Source organism: Carcharodon carcharias, chromosome 29 (genome assembly GCF_017639515.1).
Source record: "Carcharodon carcharias isolate sCarCar2 chromosome 29, sCarCar2.pri, whole genome shotgun sequence".
In the NCBI taxonomy this organism is placed as follows: Eukaryota; Metazoa; Chordata; class Chondrichthyes; order Lamniformes; family Lamnidae; genus Carcharodon; species Carcharodon carcharias.
The window spans coordinates 13,887,923-13,906,376 of NC_054495.1; positions in this window are offsets into that span (position 1 = coordinate 13,887,923).

The following is an 18,454-nucleotide window of genomic DNA, read 5'->3' on the forward strand; positions in this document are numbered from 1 at the left end:
TAAGTTTTCCCATCCAGCACAGTTCTGCTGCACCTCATGGCTTTTTGGCACATGTTTTACATTTGTGCCCTGTGTATAACTAGTTTTCTGTCTGCGGAAATAAATCCTAGTTTCTCAATATGAAACCGGCTAAGAAACTGGATAACTTTTTAAAGTCGGCGCTTAATATGGTTTACTGTAAGGGGAACAATTCTACATCTGGTTGTCTTTGCAAAGAACGAAGCGCCCCAAATGTTGTTCTATTCTGTTAGTTTCCAGGCAATATTGTCTAGGCCTTAAACGGCATTTCTAATGTATCTTGTCCTGCATGGGAGAGATTCAGCCGAGAATGTATCTCCATTTATAAAGCCAATGATCGAGATTTGGCAACTGCTGACTCACAAGAAAGCCAGTCAACTAAGGATGTGGTTCCCCAGGTACGTGGCAGTTCATAATGAGAGTCAGAGAATCACACATAGTTAATGTAAAGAATGAGGCCATTCGGCCTATCGTCTCTGCACCATCTCTCTGAGCATTTTAACTAAAGTGCCAAGCTCCTGTCTTTTCCCTCACATGTTGCACATAGTTTCTATATATATAATCGCCCAAGTTGCCGTGAATGCCTCAATTGAAACTGGCTCCTCCAGTCTTCCAGGCAGTGTATTCCAAACTGTAACAACTCACTATGTGAAAAATGTGTTTCTTTTTGTTCACCTCGTGTTGGTTTCTTTTACAAAACACTTTAAAACCGTGGCTCGAATTCTATATCCAGTTACAAGAAGAACAGGTTCTCCCCATTTGTTCTCTCCAGCCCCCTGATGATATTGATAACTTAAAAACAAATCACCTCTTTGCCTTTTCATTTTCAAGGGAAAGAGTAGCAGCTTCTCTAATGTTTCCTCATATCTGAAGTGTCTCTTCGCTGGAACTATGTTTGCACACCTCCCCTATACTTTTTCCAAAGTAGTCAAAACATTCCTAAAGTGTTGCGTTCAGAGCTCTACACAATGCTCCAGCTGAGTTCAATACAGTGCCGTGGATAACTTCATCATAACCTCCCTGCTCTTGTGCTTTATGCTCCCACTAATGAAGCCTAAAATATTGTTAGCTTTAGAAACAGCTCTCTGTACCTGCCCTCCCACTTTTAATTAATTATGTACATATACGACCAGGTCTCTCTGCTCCTGCATACCCTTTGGATTAGCACACTTTATTTTATACTGTATCTCCATGCTCTTTGTACCAAAGTGCATCAACTCACACTTCTTCACTTTGAAATTCATCTGCCAACTATCTGCCCACTCCACAAATGCATCAATGCCTTTTTGAAATCTTGCACTGTCCTCCTCACAGTTTACCATTCCCCCGATATCCCTGTTGTTCGCAAGCTTTGATATTGCCCCAAGCACAGTGGCACTCTATCCAACTTTTTTTGGAAGTCGGTACACAACACATCAATTGCGTTGCCCTCAACAACCATATCTGTTACCACTTCACAAAACTGCAGAAAGTTAGTTAGATATGGTTTGCCTTTAAAAATTGGTGCTGATTCTTCTGAATTAATCGATACTAGTTTATTCCATGTGACTGCTAATTTTATTCCGAATAATTGTTTCTAGAAGTTTTCTCACCAAGGAAGTTAAACTGACAGGATTGTAACCACAGGGCCATAAGACCATGAGACATACATGCAGAAATTAGGCCATTTGGCCCATCGAGTCTGCTCCGCCAATCAATCATAGCTGATAAGTTTCTCAAACCCATTCTGCCCCCTTCTCCCTGTAACATTTGACCCTCTAACCAATGAACAGCCTATCTATTTTTGGTCTTAAATACAATCAATGAGCTGTAATCCACAGCTTTCTGTGGCAATGAATTCCATATATTCACCACTCTCTGGTAAAGAAGTTTTTCCTCTTTCTGTTCTAAAATTATGTATATTTACTCTGAGGCTGTGCACTCGGGTCCTAGTCTCCCATACTAATAGACAGATCTTCCCAACGTCCACTCTTTCCAGGCCCTTCAGTAATCTGTAAGTTTCAATCAGATCCCCCGTCATCCTTCTAAACTCCATCGAGTATAGACCCGGAGTCCTCAATCTTTCCTCATAAGTTAAGCCTTTCATTCCTGGCATCATTCTCATGACCCTCCTCTGGACCGTCTCCAGAGCCTGTACCTACTTCCTGAGATATGGTGCCCAAATTTGCTCACAATATTCTAAGTGTTGTCTCACCAGAGCCTTATAAAGCCTCAGCAGCACATCCCTGTTTTTATGTTTTAGTCCTCTCAAAATAAATGCCAACATTGCATTTGCCTTCCCGACTACCGTGTCAATCAGCCAGTTAACCTTAAGAGAGTCCTGGACTAGGACTCCCAAGTCCGTTTGCACTCCAGATTCTGAATTCTCTCCCCAATTAGAAAATAATCTATGCCTCTATTTTCCTACCAAAGTGCATGACCTCATACTTCCCCAGGTCCTATTCCATCTGTCAAATCTTTGCCCATTCTCCTAAGCTGTACAAATCGTTCTGCAGCCTCCCTGACTCCTCAATACTACCTGTCCCTCCTCCTATTTTTGTATCATCTGCAAACTTAGCCGGGATGCCCTCTGTTCCTTCATCCAGATCATTAATGTGTAAAGTAAAAGGTTGTGGTCCCAACACTGACCCCTGTGGAACTACACTTGTCACCGGCCGCCATCCTTAGAAGGACACCGTTATCCCCACTCTCTGCTTCCTGTCAGACAGCCAATCTTCTATCAGTGCTAGTCCCTTGCCTCTAACACCATTGGCTCTTAAATTACTGAGCAGGCTCCTGTGCATCACCGTGTCAAAGGCCTTCTTGAAGTCCAAGTAGCTAAAAACAGTTGTCTCTCCTTTGTCTAACCTACTCGTTAACTCCTCAAAGAATTCTAAAATATTTGTAAGGCATGACGTCCACTTGATGAAACCTTGCTGTCTATAAAATTTTACCATGCACTTCCAAGTATTCTGAAATCACATCTTAATAATGGTCTCTAAAATCTTACCAACGACCGAGATCAGGATAATTGACCTGTAACTTCCCGTCTTTTGGCTGAATACATTCTTACACAGCAGGGGCAGGGTGGGGGCGGGGGGGGGGGGGGGGCGGAGTAGTGGCGGGGATGTTACATTAGCTATGTTCCAGTGTTCTGGGACTCTCCCTGCTCCATTGATTACTGAAAGATCGCCACTAATGCCTCCACGATCTCTTCAGCTATGTCGTACAGAACTCTGGCGTGTAAACCATCTGGCCCAGGTGATTTATCCATCTTCAAACCTTTCAGTTTTCCTAGCACCTCTTCCTTGGTAATGGCCACAATACTCATCTTTACCCCCCCGACTCCCTTTAACCTTGGGGACATTACTCGTGTCTTACACTGTGAAGACTGACGCAAAGCACCTATTCACTTCTTCCGCCATTCATTTATTCCCCACTACTACTTCTCTAGCCTCATTTACCAGCGGCCAATTGTCCACTTTTGCCTCTCTCTTACCCTTTATAAATCTAAAAAAAACTCTTGCAACCCTTTTTTTGTATATTACTGGCTAGTTTAAACTTATAGTTAATTTCTCCCTCCTTATTCCTTTCTTTAGTTGTCATCTGTTGGTCTTTGTAGGCTTCCCAATCCCCTGGTTTATCACTGCTCTCGACACATTGTATACTTTCCCTATAGCTTTTATGCTGTCCCTTACTTCCCTTGTCAGCCATTGTTGCCTCGTCCTCCCTTGAGTATGCTTCTTCTTCCTAGGGATGATTTTTTGCTGTGTCTCCTAAATTGCTCCCAGAAACTCCTGCCATTGTTGTTCCACTGTCATTCCTGCTAGGCTGATCTCCCTGTCAATTCTGGCGAGCTCCTCTCTCATGCCTCTGTAGTTGTCTTTATCCAACGGTAACACCGTTTAATATGATTCCAGCTTTTTCCTCTCAAACTGAATGGTAAATTCCAGGATATTGTGGTCACTTCCTCCTCAGGGTTCCTTCACCTTAAGCTCCCTTTTCAGATCTGCCTCATTACAAATCACTAAATCTAGAATCGCCTGTTCCCGAGTGGGCTCCACCACAAGCTGCTCCAAAAAGCCATCTCGTAGATATTCCACAAATTACTTTTCTTGGGATCCACTACCAACCTGATTTTCACAGTCTACCTGCATATTGAAAACCCCATCATCACTGTAACCTTCCTTTTCTTACATCCTTTTCTACCTCCTGGTATATCTTGTGCCCCATATCCTGATCACTCTTCGGAGGCCTGTACATAACTCCCGTTATGTTTTTTTTTTAGCTTTGCGGTTCCTCAACTCTACTGAAACAGATTCTACATCATCTGACCCCACATCATTTGTTGCTATCGATTTAATTTAATTTCTTATTAACAAAGCAACACCACCCCCTCTGCCAACCTATCTTGTCGGTAAGATATATATCCTTGGATATTTGGCTCCCAGTCCTGATCCACGTGCAACCATGTCTCCGTAATGTCCACCACATCATACCTGACAATTTCAATCTGCGCCTCAAGCTCATTTACCTTATTTTGTGTACTGCATGCATTCAGATACAACACCTAATGCTCTATTTCCCGACCCTTTCTCATTGTCGTCCCCTTATCTGATGTGCTTGAAGTTAGATTCTTAGCCCATTCCACATACTCTGTCTTATTTTTATGTTCTGGATACTTTAATAGCCTCTCCTGGGCTCTCCTTTCTTTTCAGTTATTTCATAATTTTCCATGAAGTTGAATCCACCACCGCACCCCCACCACCCCCCCACCCCCTCCACATGCTAACCAGCTACTTTGTTTCGCATTAGTCATACTTCTTGCAGTTCTACCCTTCACCACCCACCCACCTCCCCCCACACCTCACACACCACATTTTCTTTCTAGTTTAATGTCCTGTTGACCCCCCTATTTACCATTTTCACTAGAATGTTGGTCGAAGATCGGTTCAGGTTGAGACCGTCACAATGGAACAGATACCTCATGTTCTGATACAGATGCCAGTGCCCCATGAAATGGAATCCTTCTTTCCCGCACCACTCCTTCAGCCAATAGTTTATTTCCCTTATTCTCACGCCCCAATGCCAATTTGCCCGTGGTTTGGTTAGTAATCTGCAGATCATAAACCTTGAGGACATGTCCATTAATTTATTTCCTAGTTCCTGATAAAACCCAAACAGTTCCTCTTTCCTCGTCTTACCTATGTTATTTGTCCCAACATGGACCACAACAACTGGATCCTCTCCCTCCCTCTCCAATATCCTTTTAAGTGGGTCAGAAATGTCCATCATCCTGACACTGGGCAGGCCACATAGAATGCGGGACTCTCGATCCTGCTTACAAAGGAAGCTATCATTTCCCACAATTATGGAATCTCCTGCAGCTACCACTTGTCTTTTTGCACCCACTTCTTGAATGGTCTCCTGTGCCACGGTGTCGTGCTCTGCTGGCTAATCCTCCCTACAGCCCTTTCCCTCATCCACACTGTTGGACAAGGTCAAGAGCTGAGACTCGTCTATTCCTGAATACAAGATCCCTCTACCTCCCTCACTTGCAGTCATACCGTGCTGAAACAGACCACTGGCTGGACTTGAGGTACTTAATCTCCCTGTTGTCACCACCTCCTGATACAAAGCATGCAGGAAACTCTCCTCGTCCTGGGTGTGCTGCAGTATCCAGAGCTTGGACTCCAGCTCATCAACTCTGAGCCGGAGTTGCTCGAGCAACTAATATTTGCTGCATATGTGGTTACTGTAGCTCACAATAGGATCTGCCAACTCTGTCAATATACAGCTACAGCACATGACCTGCCCAGCCATCTCTACTTAGATAATTAATTTTTGAATTAGGATTGCAGTATTTCTTTTTCAAATTTGGTGTAGATTTCCTACCACCCAATCAGGTGACAACTTTCCTGTGACTTCACTTTTTCTGTTTTGTCTTCAGTTCTTATGTGCCCCGAGGTCAACACTCTGGTACTCCACCTTCCGACTCTTCTCCCAGGATTCACTCACCAATCAGCTGCATTTTCTTTAAAGTTCACTTTCAGAAGGCAGGTCTGGTGCACTCCTGAAGTCACTGCCTCTTCCTCTCTCTTTTTCTTTTAGATTTGAGGAGGAGGTAGGGATGGACAGAATGCAGCAATACATGTTTGTGGCTATTCCTTTCGTTGACTGTGCGTCCTCCTTGATTCTCTCCTGAGTCGCGATGGCTACGATGACTTCTTCCAAAATGCTTCAGTCACTTCTCACCTGCGCCTCCTCTTGGATGCCCTTGCTGCTGTTGAGTGCAAGAGTCCATCTCCTCCCTTCCCTCCTGACTCGTGGGGGCTGTGATGACTTTTCCCAGAATGCTTCAGTCACCTCTCACCTGAGCCCTCTGTTTGGATGCCTCTCCTCCTCTTGAGTGCAAGAGTTCTTCTCCTCGATTCCCTCCTGAGTCGCGGTGGCTGTGATGATTTCTATCAGAATGCTTCAATCACTTCATCTTTAGAACCTCCTTGAGCAAACGCGTAATGTTGGCAACTCTACAGCCCTCTGATACTTCCCCCGAATCCAATTATCATTGGAAGATTATTGCCAGTGCCCCTGAAATTTCCACTCTCACTCCCTCCAATGTTCTTGGATGCATCCTATTCCGTCCTGGTCCCTTATCAACTTAAAGTATCGACAACTTATCAAATACCTCCTTCTTTATCAATTTTAAACCCTTCTAGTGACTGAGTTCCCTCCTATGCCACAATGGCCTCAACAGCAACTGCCTCCAAAAGGTAGATGCAATGTATTTATATAACATCTCAGTGATGTCTCTTACCTTTTTGCGCAAATCCCCTTTTGGCCCCAATTTAGCCCTGCTCCTTTTAGCATATTTTTACTATTGATGTGCTTTTTAAATGCACTGCGATATCCTTTTACGTTAGCTGCCAGGGTTTTTTTTTTAATAATCCCTCTTTGCTGCACATATTTGCCTTTTCACATCCTTCCAGAACCATCTGTTTTCAGCTTGATTATCTATTGCATTTGCTAGCTGACATATGTCATAAGCACAATTTTTCTTTTTAATGTTACTTTTTATCTCCTGTGTCATCCTGGGAGCTCTGAATTCGTTTGTGCTATCCTTCCATTTTGAAGGAACATGCCTTGCCTCTGACCAGATCATGTTTTCATTGATAGTAGTCCATTGTTCAACTGCTGCTTTTCTCACCAACCAAAGTTACAGTCTATCCTTCCCAGTTCCATTCCTGCCCTTTGGAAAGTCCGTTCCCCTGGTTTTTGATTATTCTGATTCCGGGTTGACAAATTAAGTTTTCCACTATCGTCCTTAGCCTTATGATACAATGATTAACGTCCCCTAAATGCTTCACTGCTGTGACTTGATCTACTTGGCATGTCGCATTCCCAAGGGCCAGGTCTAACACTGCCTCATTTGCTGCTGGACTGGACACAAACTGCTATTCAAAATTCTCCTGAAAACGTACTTCTAACCATTGTCACTCTGTCTCCTTTACCCATTCATTACCCCAGCGTAAATCTATTAATTTATTAATGTATCTCTATTATTACTACTCTATGATGTTTGCACCTGTCTCTAATTTCCTTATTTATTTGTCCTTTGATATCCTTCCAACTAGCTGATGATCTATACATTACACCGAGCAATGTGACTGTGCCCTTCTTATACATTACCTCTAGCAAAATAGATCCTGCTGTTGAATACTCGGACACATCCTTTCTCTCAATACTGCCATGGTCACCTTAAGCCAAACGCCACCCGCCTCTTTTTTTCCCCTTTCCTATCTTTTCTGAACACCTTGTAAACAGGGGTATTTAACAACCAGATTTATCCTTCCTTAAGCCAGGCCTCCGTTATCACCAGAACCTCATAATCCCAGAAAGACGATCTGGGACTCAACGTCTCCATTTTTCTTAACACTGCTGTGTGTCTTGCCATCCCTGCAGGAAAATCCTGATTTAGACTTCAATACTTGTCCACTTACTCCGAATGCATCTATTAATTTACTATTCCCAATTTTAGTGTCTTCTGCCTCTCCCAGAATTAAGTGCTCCCTGATATTCTCTCCTGGTTCACAGTTCACTGCTGAATTTACTTGAAATCTCCCCACCAGCACCAGAGAAACCGTCCAGAGAAACAGAGCCCTGGCTCTGTTCCGGTGAAATCCGTCTGGCATCAACTGCCGCCCTATCCCCGGCTAACTCCAGAGACTCAACACACCACACTAATGTCATCTGGACTCTCACTGAAATGCCTATCCTATCCTCAAACTAAAAACTCAGCGACGTATGCTGCCCTCCCGCTCTCTTACCTCCTGTCATACAGCTAGGCATTGCCTTTTTCCTATGTCTTGACTCTTGCTGCACTTCTCTAATCACCCTTCGCCCTCACTGATGTCCGGAATGGAAAAAAATATTAGTGAGCAGTACCTCAGGGGAAATCTGTGCTGCTTGCATGTTTCTCTTGGACTACCTGGCTGTCATCCATTCCTTGTCTGCATGCTTGGCCCTTACTTGCAGTATGACCATCTCCCTGAACTTGCAACAGTGTTTCCCCTCAGTGACTCCAGCTGGTACTCAAGCTCTGAAAAACAAAACTTTGATTTATTCAGCTGATGAAATTTTCTGCACAGGGGGTATTTTGGGTGGTCAAGGCTCCCCAAATGCCACATGACGTGCCTTCTGCTTGGTTCAGCTGCCCTGTAATGCTTTAAACTTCAACTTTTCAATTTCATTAGTTACTTTAACATATTTCATCCTCACTCTTCCACTACTGACAATAAACTGGACCTTAGTGCAAAGTTGAAATTATTTACCCATACTCAGAAATCAGCTCCATTTGTTGTGCCGAATTATTGTAACTTTCCCTGTTCTTGATTAGAAATTTACGTTTCATAAATAAGCACCGCTGGAAAACAATCCAAAAAGATAGCTGCTCAAGAACAAATGAACTCGTTCATTTCCTGTGTTTTCACTCTCACAGATTATTCAAATCCGCCTAAGTCATCAAAAAGTATGCTGTTTCGCAGCTCCGACTCCTCTCGACCCGCAGGGTAAGACTGTGTCTCCCCTCAGGTTGTATCCAGTCTCCTGAATGCCTCTCCAGTCAAATTGTTATCGTCTGCTGACTGCCTCCCCAGCCGAGGTTTTATTAATCTCCCTACTGTCTCTTCTCTCATTCTGTTTTTAACATCCCAATTTCTTCACTTTTCAAGTTGCTTTTAATCTCTGGACTGCTTCACCTTTCACGTAGTTTTCAATCTCCCAGATGCCTCCCCACTCAAGCTGTCTTCACTCTCCCCAGTGCCATTGCACTCGTACCGTTTCCAATCTGTCGACTGCCTCTCCTCTCAAACAGTTTTCAAATGCACGACAGACTATCCTCTGACGCTGTTTTCAAGCTCCTCTAGCACCGATTTCAATTTCCCGACTGCCTCACCTCTCATGTTTTATCAATCTCCCCACTGCCTCTCCTATTTCAATCACACAATACTTCGGTGAGAAAATGAAAAGGAAGGCACATTTTCATGTCACTTACCATACTTGTATTTATCAATGCAAAGAAACAATGATCGTACTGTTTGTTGTCAAATGTCACCACTTACTTGCCTGCATGTTATTTTCCTTACGGACAAAGACACACTTTGATACTATTTCGAAATGTCTCTATGTGTTCTTGTTGTTGTTCTGGTTAATAAAGCACCAGCATACGAATGTGGATATCAAATTACCTGGATATTTGAAGTGGATACTTAAAACAGGTGCAATATGTATGATTAAAACAGTCCTTTTTTTCTCACCGAGCTTTGCAATTGTGTCTTTCAGATCTTTCGATTTTAGAAGGGAAACAATGAGTTTTTTTTTTTGATAGCACTGTCTCGCATTCAATACCAAACGCGTGTGTTTGCATTTTAAATAATCCATTCTGTACTTCATTCCTCAAAACTGAAATGGCATGCTAGCAACTTACACAGTCTGTTGATTGATTGGTTCGAAATAGAACTTAAACCAGTCCACTATTAACAAAGTTATCAGTGGATCAGTAGCTGCTCAGCTTGACAGTATGTGGGTGTGCGTGTGTGTGTGTGTGAGAGGTAGAGAGAGAGAGAGAGAAAGAAAGAAGCAGAGAGAGAGAGAGAGGGAGGGAGGAGATAGATGTTGCTTTTGCTTGCATGTACCGACGCTCAGAAATTACATAAATTGCTTTCTGCCAAGACAATGTTGTTTTCATCCTTTGAATTATATGTAGGATTTGGTTTGCAGAAGTGAATTTATAAAGGGCAAGTTCATGTAACCGATGGTGAGATTATGACCAAACAACATGTTTGTTTATTGATCAATATTTTGCAGCACACATGAAAACATGTATCTTTCCTTCAAATTGTGGAATGCATTCTTGCGACCATTTGACACTTTTTGAAAATAACATTTCCTTAATATCTAATTTACCTGTTGGAACTCCTGATAGCACAATAGAAAAGCACCCTTTGGCTTTATTCTTCGCTTTGAATTCTAATTATTGGTTAACAATTCCAGTTTCCTGTCCCTTAACCATGAATGCAGCAAACAGAGCCACATATGACACTTGACGAGTCCAGGAAAATAAAAAAAAACATAAAAATACTGGGAATATCAGCTGATCAGGAAAGAATGGTAGAGAAACAGCTGACTTTTTTTCTTCAGAACTGGATGGCTATAGAAATTATGCTGTCAGAATTTGCACTCTGCTTCCGACTATAGCGTGTGGACGTCGTGCTCCATGTGCACAAGAAACTTCGTCTCGTGATATGACCAATTCAGTCTCACAAAGACCCATGGCAGAAACTCGCGGCCCTGATGAGAGGTCATGCTCAAGTTGTAGCACAAAAAATAATCCATTATCTACAAGGCACATGTCGGAAATTTGAAGCAATACTCACCACTTCCTTTGAGCAGTGATGATACAATAATAAATCTCAAGATGATCCTCACAACCAGGACAAGTAAACCAGTTTCTTTGGCATACTATCTGCCACGCTGGAAATTCACTGCTTGCACCCAAGGAACTCAGCGGTATTGTTCCGAACCACATAAAAATATCCACTTTAGCAAATTCTAAGTCTCCGTAAAGAACATGCTCTAATCTAAGACGTCAATTATCTAAAATGACAAGGGCTGGAGAAACTTGGAAATACAACCACCTTCAAGTTCACCGTCAGTCCGACATGATTTTCTGTCATGTCAATCGAAAGAGAAAGGTGTGAACTGAATCCAATCAGAACACAACTCCCTTGAAGTAAGGTAACTAAATGGAGGTGCAGTAATCTAAAAGCAGGTATGCGTCCTGCTCCCCCAACTACCCATCCCACTCAGCCACCTAGTAAAACAATGCATTTTGCATTAATATCAACGTTTCCCTACTTCTGCAGGAAAAACAAAAAAGATGTTCGAACAAAACAACAGGTCTAACAAAACCTGTGGAGAGAAAGACAGAGTCAAAGTTTCCAGAATGTCTGAAGGAGACATTTTGTATCAGATTTCTAGCATCCGCAGTAGTTTGCCTTTATCCCTACTTATATGTTGCATTCAATTTTCAGTTTACTCTAATACTCTATGTTCCCCAACTTGTTAAGCTTACATGACAATTTGTTGACGCATGTGCTTGTCACACGTAATATTCTGATCAATTTCCAGCCTCTTGTCATTGAAGTTATATTCTAATCGTTGTATTCTTCCCACAAAATGAGTACCATCACTTTATACCATATTGCACCTCATATTTTCCATTTTATTGAAATGCGTATACACTTTATTTGTTCTTAAAAACTTTGTTTTGTTGGTTATCTTTGTGTTTTCAGCAAGTGTATAAGCAATAGAATGATGTCGTCAAGTCAGTAAAATGTTTTGCAAATCTTTGAATACCCCATACTAGTATGTGCATAAGAACACTAAGTACAGTTTGCAAAGTGAAAGAAAACACAGTTTAATTCGATTCTTTTGTCCCCGTTATATTCTCAATTCTGTGTCCATGTTAATATTTAACCTGCAAGTTCTTGGGCACTTTTGAGGATAGTAATCTGGCATGTTATCGGATAGCTTTTGGAAATTAAAATGTACTCTATTCCATTATTTCCCTTTGTCTGCTCTGCTTGCTATAATCACAGAGCCCTCCAAAAAGTCTACCAAAAATGTTTTGTTATTCATAAAACAACGTTGGCACTGTTGACTACTAAAATTTCCCAACAGTCAGTTTTTTTTACTTCTTAAAAATGAATTTAAACATTTTCGAATGTCAGATAATAGGTACATAGACTGTATGGCAACACTCTGTCGCATTGAATTTCGTAATAATTACTTTGGGAGCCTGAAAATGCTCTTAGATCTGTAATGTTTGCTATTACAGAGACCATCATCCGGCCCATCTGGTTAGTAAACCACCTCAAGCAAGCCACAATATTAACTAACTGTACATCACACGGAAGCAGCGTGGTAATCACTGGATAAGTCAGAACTAAGTTAAAAATTAACGTTAAAAAATGTTAGTTGTCAGTGCAAAGTTGAGTGGATTTTTCCAGCCTCCGGGAAATCTACCTCATTTATCAAATTGCCAGAGCGGACCAAGTACTCTCTGAAACAGCAATCCGTGCATGACAATTTGTGCTTTTGATAATATTTGGAAAGTGTGTGACGAGTTTTGGAACTATGGCAGCTGAAAATAAAGCCGAGACGTATATCATTAATTTTCTCACTGAATGGGAGAAAAGATTGGTGCTATGATTTGGACTTTCTTCGAGTTAATCTATAATACATGTTTGTTTTGTTTACCTATATTTTGATCCTTAATGTGGAGCTCTGCAATTAAAATTTAAATGGACAAAATTAATTCGTTTTCAATTCGAATTGACAGGGTTGAGTGTGTCTGTGCAAAGTTATTAATACAAATGATTTATTGAAATGGCATTCTTGAAAGTCTGAAATGATCTCAGATGTATCAGAAGTTAATTTCATCCATTTACATAAATGATGCTGTAAGGAAATTTTTGTAATGCATATTGCAAGTAACACTACAATTCCTGAGCAACTACTCCGACAAAGAGATACACAGTGACAATACCGATGATGTTTTATTTTAATCTAATTTCATGTTTAGATAAACTTTTTAATTTCGTTAAGATGTTATTTCCGTCCTCCTTTATGAAGTGATGTGACATTCGCAACCCTCGGCAACATTAAATTGAGAGAAGTTCCAGCGATAAAAAGTAGGTTAAGTGGAAACTTGAGAAGATTGAAAGAAAGAAAGAAAGAGAGAGAGAAAGAAATAAAGGAAGGAAGGAAGAAAGGAAAAAAAGGATGAAAGGATGAAAGGGAGGAAGGAAGAAAGGAAAGATGGAAGGAAGGAAGGAAGGATGAAAGAAAAATGCAAATTTTCAGTCAAGTACTATGAAAATTTCTGGCTTGGCGCTCATCATCTCTCGTATAATTAATGGATTCATTATTGCAACATGCAATATGTTTTTTTTTTATAACACCGTCACTCCCCTAGTGCAAACTCCTCACTGTTTCATTCGGGGGTTTTGTGACAACAATTGACACAGAGCCACTTAAGAAAATAGTAGTATAGGCGAGCTAATGTCACCTGCAAATAACGGATAATCGTTCAAAAGTGGAGATGTTTAGGGCAGAAATTGCAAAGTTGCGGGTGATGAAAACGCAAAGGATAATGTTGGGGAGTTTAGCATCAGAGATGCCTTTGATGCCAGCATTAGAGGAACACAGGAAACGCAGGTTATTTACGAGATGGAGATTATGCCAGAGCTGGGTTGGGGCCAGGAACGGAGTCATGTTGTGAGAAGGGACAAAATGTAACAATCTTGTTATCGCAGAATCTTGAGCCAGTACAGGGCAGGATAGATATGAACACCAGTTTCCTTTGTGATTGGTAAAAGATAAATGAAAGGGCCTTCCCGTTTAATGGTGGACCAGGAGAAAACTGGACCAATTCACTTCAAATAAGCAAACATAGAGCCATGCATTTCCTCACTTTCATCAGTTAGTTCTCTTTCAAGTCGATCAATTTCTGAAAACAAATATACAAAGCAATCAAGTAAATTCTAACCCAAAAGTAAAATATGGCTTCAGCCTTTGAAGCCCACTATAAAACGCCCTATGTATCAGAATTGGTGAGAATTTTAAATTGCATCAGTTATATCAGAACATTAAACGCCTATTAAAAGAGACAGTCGATTTCTTCTCCTTTTTCCATCTTTCGGGGCAATAGAATTGTGGACAATGATATTCTACCATATAATCTCAGTCAAATTGACGAAATTCGCTCCAGATCCAGAGCACCTGCTGAGCTCTACCGCAATCGTGTGGTGTAAAGCATAAGGATGCTACGTGATTTCCTCATCTGGCACCGTTTTATATTTCTCATGGAACGAAATGTCTCCTAATGCCTAATGTCAGTAAACGGCATGCAGTGGTTGAGTGATTTTCGTGATTTCCGAAGCCTCAAAACGTTTTGCAGTTACGTAAAATTTTTTGTAAACTAACTGTTTGTGCAATACAGCAGACGGAGCGCAAAATGTACTTAGCGAGCTGTCACAGTCAGCGAAGGGGTAAATGCTATTGTTTTAGAGATTGTCTTGAACGACAAACAATGGTCAGAAGAGATGCAAGAGGAATGTCCCTTGCCCTCCTTTGAAGCACTGTAGATTGGAGGCTTTCTGTTCAAATGGAAGGGCAGCCAGTACCATCGGCTTAATGTCTCACCAGAAAGATAATGCCCATGGCAGTAAGTCAGAGGTTGTGTCATCCAAGATTATGTGCTAGAAGCTTTGAAGTGGAACGTATGCAGGTAAACGCCTGACTGACAAAACTGTAATTGCTGCTGCTAGGTCAAGTAAGTAGGATGTCAAATTCAGGAAGCGCTGTGATTGAGGCCGAATTGAGTCACGTGTTTTTCATCCTTGACCTGTAATATGGCGAATTGCAGCCGCCAACCCCGCAAACGCCTCCCGATTTTCACTGTGTATTTGCTTTAAGGGACAAACTCTCCAAGCTAACCAAGACTGCATGCCCTTGTTTAAACATCCCATGGAGGAATTAAAAACGTTCACGATGCAATTGCGTGTGCAATTCGTCAAAAAACATTTACTTACATAACATGCTTTGAATAGATAAGTGCAAAAGATAGGGCTTGATACGAACAGCAGCTCAACAGTAAATTCCCCGTCCTACTAAAACCCCCCGGTACACCTTCCTCCAGTGCAAGCCCTCACCATTATGCCCAAACTCCACATTGCAGCATAAGGTCAATTTTGAGAAAGGCGGGTACACAGGGGAGGTTGATGAGGTACTTCGGTTGCCATGTGTTTCCTTAAGCTATATTTTGACGTCCAGAGTTAGTGAAGGAGTCAGGCCCAACCTGTGTGATTCATTGTTTTAAAGTAAGTAAAAAGGGGAGCAAAAGTTCATCTCAGTCGACCGCCACAGTACCAGAGTATATAAGATGCACGTCAATCATCTTGCATGTAGTTATCATTCTTTAGTACTGAAACAAGTTCAAATACTTTGGAAGTAGCTGGAAATTATGCAGGGAAACCCACATATTACAATCTGTCAATAATATTATCGAATATAACCAAATTTCATCACCTTGTTTGTGCCTCAAGTTTTCCGCAACTGGTTGGAAATTCAAAGGACATAGTATTAATTAAAATTAAGAAAAATATGTTTTTTTGTCGCAAAACCAAGAGACCACAGCAAGTATGTACATTTGCCACGTGCTGGTTACCTAATATGGCAATGAAGGGAGGCTAGCAGCACAATTGCTTGCACAAGGATCACATTGACTTCAACATCACCTTGAGCAGAAAGACTGCTTTTTATTCATTGTGGAAAAAAAATATCCTCCTCTACCCCTAAATATATTCTCTCATGGACTTTACAGCTTCTACCTGAGTACGCTTGAGAACCTGGGAGATGACGACTACCGATAAAATGAAGCAACGATATTACTTCACTGCAGTTTGCGCTGTGATGATGGAATTTACTTTGATGCAGAGGCAAATGTGTTTTTTTTCCAAAGATCTGTAAGCTGTCATTTTACTAGTGGACCTGAATTGGCCATTAAAACACATGAAACGTATATGGCCATGTAACCTATCAAACAATGGTGATTAAGTGGTGATTTATTAAGGGGGTTGTATTTAGAAAAAAAAACTCCATGCAGAAATTATATTCGGATTTACGGCAAATTTCTGCTTATGGAACCCTCAAGTCCAGAGGCCGTAGATTAATTCTGATAATCTGTAAAGTAAAATGTTCCATCGCTTTGACAGCACACTCTATTCAATTGTACATCCCATTGGAGTCGTTGCAACTGCATTAAGTCCTCATAATGGCAGAGCGCCTAACGGGAACTGAGCAAGCTAGAGAAGGTGAATTTGCACTCGTATGAACTTGTCCATGCACCAATGAAACCAGTTCAAAAAATGCACATGCACAGGAAACCGAAAGTGTTGTCATTACATCAGTGGTGCTTACTATTCGTCTGGCTCATAGTTGTCTGGTCCTAATGTATTTTCCTTTTCTTTTATGGTATTCGTCCCCCATAATTGACATGGAACAAAAATCTTTTTTATATAATTTTGGGAATGCAGATCATAGTGTACAGCTCATCGTTGGATCACGCTAATTGTATATGATATGCAAGCTGGGCAATAACCGGCATCAGTGCCCAATGAAACGCCATCGCAGAGAAAGTTTATTATGCTGCTCTATTCGATGATTCTGGAAGATCTGCAAGTTATTTTCAGCAATTTTCATATTTGTCTTCTTACTTCATGTGATATGGGCTTTTCTCGAAAGACCATCCTTCGTTGCCAATTTCTAATACCTCATCAGAAGTTCCAGGTGAGCTGGCTACTTCAAACGACTCAGGAGATAATTTTTCGGTAGAATAACACCGTTGTTTCTTGGGATTTCTTGGATTTATGATCTTGCAAAAGTGTCATTACGGGATTATGTTTCCAAGTCATTATTATGTACAGCTCGGACGGGATCTTGCAGCTTTGATATTCCTGTCTGCCCGTTTTCCTTGCCTTTCCAACTGGCAGAAGCTCGTTTCTAAGTATTGAACGGCTTGGAGGCTGCTATCAAAGGCGGATAAACGTGGTGTTGCAAGGCATGTTGTATATGGTACATATTGCTGCCTTTGTGGGTTGTGGTTGAAAGATTCTTGCGGTGAAGATCGTGAACAGAGTTTGGGCACAAGGGGAGTGAGTGAATCGCCTCAGAATTCGTATGCTTTCGACTGCTTTTGGGGCTACAAATCTTATAAGAGCTGTGCATTCCCTTTACAGATCAATGGCAACTCCAGAATATTTGTAGTGGGGGGTTCAGTGAATGAATGTCAAAGGGAAGTGTTCCGATTATCTTTTGTTGAACGATGGTTATTTCTTGGAGTTAGTGCAGTGCAATTGTCACCTGCCGCTAGCTGGAACATTGTCCAGCTTTTGCTGCGTAAGGAATGTATTCAGTACATGTGCAGTCGTACTCCGTGCATAACATTGTCCAATAATCAGCAATTACTCTGACATCTGACATTGCAATAGAGGGAATTTCATTTATGATGTTGCTGAAGAGGTTTACATCAAGTTAAATGCCCTACTGGAGTCCTGGAGCAATATCCTTGGGCTGAAATGTTTGGCATACCTCAAGCACAAACAATTTCATTTTTGCTAGCTATGAGGGAAACGGGTGGACACTCGCTTCCTGGTTCTCACTGAATTCAACTTGTGTAGGTCCTTGATGCCACATTTTTCAAATGCTGTGCTAATTTTAACTGTTGTCAACATATTCTCACGTCGTGATATTAGCTCTTTTGATCGCGTTTGGAACAAAGCTGTAACGAGTGCAGGAAGAGAAACAGCCTGCGGGAACAAACACTGAACATTAGTTAAGAAGTCCGGTTTGTGGGTGTGCCTTCTGATAGCACGGTCGCTAACAGGAATCATCAATTTGCTGTTGGCATAGGGTAACGTGATCTGTTTGTAATTGGCCGGGTTGGGTTTGTCATGATTTACCTGGAAAAAAAAACACTGCAATGTTCCATATTGTTGAGTTGATTCCAGTCATATTGCTCATTTATTCGAAAAGTGACAATTTCGATTGAATGGCTTGGTTGTTGTAATCACTTGACTAGTGTGCTGCTGAAATTATAACGATTCTCCTAAGATATTTTGTGAGCTATGGATTCCTGAATGCTTTTATCGGAGCGTGGATATTCTCAAACGTCGACTGTGCCAGCACAATAATACCGCTGGCACTTGCAGTGGAAGACGCAGCAAGCACATCTTAAGGAATAACATAACTGGAATCTCGAAATATGTAATTTCATTAAAGCCAGACTTATTAAAGTATATCAAAGGTGAGACTTGTAGATTTTTTTTTAAGAAAG